At 36.8% G+C, this 4,508-nt stretch overlaps 1 pseudogene; it reads right to left on the reverse strand.

Moving 5' to 3' along the window:
• Positions 1-937: 937 nt before the first annotated feature.
• On the reverse strand, positions 938-2,838 carry LOC129692663 (cytochrome c oxidase subunit 4 isoform 1, mitochondrial-like; annotated as a pseudogene).
• Between the last annotated feature and the right edge of the window lie 1,670 nt (positions 2,839-4,508).

A 4,508-nucleotide genomic window follows, 5' to 3' on the forward strand; every position in this document is an offset into this window, starting at 1 on the left:
TAAATACATACATACATATAAAAGAGTTTAAATTGAGCTAACCTATATTATGGTGACAATGTCCATACTAGACATGCTAGGAAACAAACAATCACAAAACAAAACAAAATGACCTAATAATGGATTGCCTCTTTTCTAGCTGATGGCCAATAGAGTTCTATATACCTCCAAACATTGCAGGGTATTGCTATTGCTCTATCTTACCCACACCCAGAGTTTGATGATAATATCCTAATACTGATAATACATACTTGAGTCATAACATGAAAATATTAAAGCTGATACTGACCTGGTAATTTTCGGTCATACTGGCAGGCTTTCAGAGTGCTGAAAGTTGTGATGCATCCTAAAAGAGGTAAAACAAAATCAGTAGTATTACTGTAAAATGTTCATAAAAATACTTAATAGCCCTGGAGTTCCATATCTTTTACCATTAAAAAATTTCCTTTGACTATCCTTTAAGCTTACTCTCTTATCATTTTTTTCTGTATTTTCCTTCTATCCTTGTCTTGTGTGCTAAATTCTATTTTTGTTCTATGTATTTATGTGTGTGTGCATGTGTGTATGTTTGTATGTATGTATGTATGTATGTATGTATATCTACCTACCTACCTATCATCTACTTATTGCTTATCTATCATTTATGTATCATGTATCTATTACCTGAAACTACACAAACCATTTGACACTGAATAGTTACGATAAAGCAGAAAGAAAAGCTTGAAGCTTAGCTTTAAATATTGATAAATCCTGAAACATATATGTACTTATTAATAATCTCTATTGTACAAGTATAGAAATAGTTATTCTTCATTACACAATAAGAAGTAGCAATTAATTTTTTTTTCACGTGAGCTGGTGATTTATTAGCATGGACCGTTGGACACAGCAGCTTCCAGCATGCCCAGTAAGGGCAGGGAGCTGTCAAGAAAGGGTCTCATTTCTTCCACTTGTTCTTGCTGTAGTCCCAGTTGGTGGAGAAGCCCTAAATGGGGCTGGCCTTCAAGTCCAGCATCCATTTGGCCTGCATGGCCGCCCAGTCACTATCAAAGGTATGAGGGATGGGACCATACATGTAGCTCTTCTCCCTAATCAAAAGGATGGCAGTGAAGCCAGTAAAAAACATGGTCACGCCCACAACTGTCTTCAACTCATTGCTAAGCCACTTCATGTCAGCAAGCTCTCATTAAACTGGATGTAGCTCAACTGAACTTTCTCATCCCTAGACAGCCTGTTCCAATAGGCCTCCTCCTTCTCCTTCAGGGCCATCTGCTGGCAGGCAGCAGCTTGACATGGGCCACATCCGGTGGGTCCACCTAAGTAGGGAGAGCATAGTCTTCACACTTCACAACACTCCCACGTGCTAGAACACTCACCGAAGTGGAAAAGGCTTTCTTGCCAATTAGGTTAAGTGCTGCGGTAACCAACATTCTGCTGTCAAAGGCCAACACACCCACCGTCAGCTGCCACCGTGGCCCTAGTGACCACCTGCACAGCCCTCAACACCCTGGCTGCTGTAGCTACTAAGTTTTAGAAGTAGAATTGCATTACAAGGAAAGTAGGATATCAGTTTTCTGCATATATTTGCAATAGTTATTTTACATAATACATAAAATAAATTTATCATCAGTGTAATTTTCTCCACTTCTTAAGTGATTTTTGATTGTATTATTTATGTTATTTGTGTATTGAAATATTTGACCTCACCTTAATTCTCACTAAATATTACCTTTAAATGTGAATCATAAATGAATTATCAAAGATCATCTAAATAAAAATAACAACATCAGAGAAATTTCAAACCAGGAGCTAAGACTATTATATACCTATTCTTTTTTTAGTCTTCTTTTCAGTTTTCATAAAGTATGAATGTTTCAAATTGTGGCAAAGAATTTGTGGAAGGTAAGTATCCCTTTGCTACCCATTTAAATGCTTAGTAGATGCAAAGATGCTTGGCCAGGTAACATCTGGTCCAGCCACTCAGGAAAGGTACAGGCCAGTTTTGAAGCTTTTAGACTTCTGCTATTTAAAATTTTGGATTATACTGAAATTTAATTTTTTTTAAATTTAATTTTTTTAAGTAGAAAGCATTTAAAATAAATTGAGGGTACTGTAAAGGTCATAACATTCTGCATCTTCCAGACACACAGTTTAGTAAATTTAGTATTTACTTTGTCTTTAAGCACATCATGAGACTTCTTTGATGTACTATACTAGAGCTATTAACATTGGAGTTGAAAGGGAGTTCCTATTAGACCACATCTAGAGAAGGCTGAGGCAGTGAGGAGTCCTTTGTGCATCAATCACTGGAAAAGAATCAGGGCACTTAGGGCCTTTGTTGGGCTGCAGTGGGCTAATTTCATTCTTTAATCTTCCCCACTAAAGCATCAGCTAGGTGGAGTTCAAAGTGATGAGGCAAAAAATAGGCAAGAAAATGTCTTAAAAAATACCTACAATATTGAATTAGCAGAGGCAGAACATATTTGTGATGTTTCAGTGGAAACTGGGCAGCGTCTTTTAAACCAATGACCATATTCTCCGGGCTGACTTAATCTATTAGTGCTTTTAAAGCTCATTTGTTTTCATATTTATTTTCTGATTTCATTTAATCTGTTTTTTTTTAAATAGTTGTTGTTGAAGTATTTTCTTGTTTGCTAAGTTATACTTCTAGGCTGATGATCCTGAACCAAAATTGAAATGAAAATGAAATTGAGGTGAGTTCAGAGTGAGAATGCTGTGTCCTTGGAAGCCTTTCTAGTTCTTTCTCTGAACTCAGAGTTTCAAGAGTCGGAGAGAATACTCACTGGGAAACACTGGATGAGAATTTCTTTGGTCCATTCCCACACTGGGATTCTGATTCAAACATTAAAGAACACAAAACTAAGTCCTACTATAATAACGAAACTTTCTGATATATATATGGGTAAAGACAATACAAGAAAATTGAAAGCTATTAGAAACTAAATAATATTTTGTTGAAATCTATTTATAGCTCTTAAATCAGTTAACACTCAATGGGTTTATTTCATTCTGATCAAGAAGCATCAAGAAAAATTTTAATTTGGATATTAGCCTTCTTTATCATGTAAGGTTGGTGATGATCCTTTCCCAGTCTTTGTAGATTGTGGTTTTGTTCTATTGACAATGTCCTTGGCTTTACAGAAGCTTTTCATTTTCATGAGGTTCTAATTATTAACTGTTGATCTTAGAGCCTGGGCTGTTGGTGTTCTGTTCAGGAAGTTGTCTCCTGTGCCAGTGAGTTCAAGGTTCTTCCTTACATTTTTTTTTTTTTGTAGGAGATTTAATATGTCTGGTTTTATGTTGAGCTCTTTGATCTACCTGGACTTTAGTTTTGTACAGTGTGATAAATATGGATCTGTTTGCATTTTCATTCATGTACACATGCAGTTCCACCAGCACCATTTGTTGATGATTCTATCTTCTGTGCATTGTATGGTTTTGGCTCTTTTGTCAAAAATCAAGTGCCCATAGGAATATGAAGGTGGTTGAAGAGAGAGAACAGGATGTGATCCTTCTGAAACACTCCACCCAGCAGGGGATCAAAGTAGATGCTGAGACTCATAGCCAAACTTTGGGGAGAGCACAAGGACTATATTAGTGCTTTTAAAGCTCATTTGTTTTCATATTTATTTTCTGAATTCATTTAATCTGTTGTTTTTTTTTAATATAGTTGTTGTCAAAGTATTTTTTTGCTTGCTTAGTTATACTTCTAGGCTGATGATTCTGGAAGAGTGCAGTGGACAGTAGCTCTACATAAAGACCAACAAAGCCAACAAACCTGGGTCCAGGGGTGCCTTCAGAGTCTGATGCACCAACCAAGGACCATGCATGGAGAGGATCTAGGCCTCCTGCTCAGATGTAGCCAATAAACACCTCAGTTTCCATGTGGGTTCCCTAGTCAGTGAAACAGGGGCTCTCTCTGATATGAACTCTGCTGCCTGCTCCTCAATCACATTGCCCTGGTGGGATGGCCTTATCAGGACACAGAAGAAGAGGATCCAGCTAGTCCTGATAGACTGGATAGGCTGGGGTCAGTTGATTGGGGGAGGGAGGGCTTTCCCTTGCAGAGGGGTAGGCAGATGGGGGGAAGAGCTAGGGAGGGTGGGACCAGGATGAAATGAAGGAAGGGGCTAAGATTGATATGCAAAGTGAATTTTAAAAATAAATTTTAAAATAAATAAATAAAAGTTTTGTTTTCCATTAAATAAATATTCAGCTTCATTTCATATTAATTTATTAAGAGTTCCACATTGAAGAAAATGCTAGTATCACATTTAGCTCTTTGTTTATTTATTAGTATTTTGAGAATTTATTACAGTATTGTTGATCTTGTTTATCTCATTCCTATTTCTCAAAGAAAAATCTCTCATCTTCACTATTCACCTAAAGTTAGCTTTAACATTTTTTTCCAACCAGTAAGTCTAACCTGTGCTGCCCATAAATTCACAGATATGTGGATACCCAAAGCAAAGAGAATGAGCTAGACT

The sequence above is a fragment of the Psammomys obesus genome, unplaced genomic scaffold (assembly GCF_907164565.1).
Source record: "Psammomys obesus unplaced genomic scaffold, mPsaObe1.curated_primary_1811, whole genome shotgun sequence".
Taxonomy (NCBI): Eukaryota; Metazoa; Chordata; class Mammalia; order Rodentia; family Muridae; genus Psammomys; species Psammomys obesus.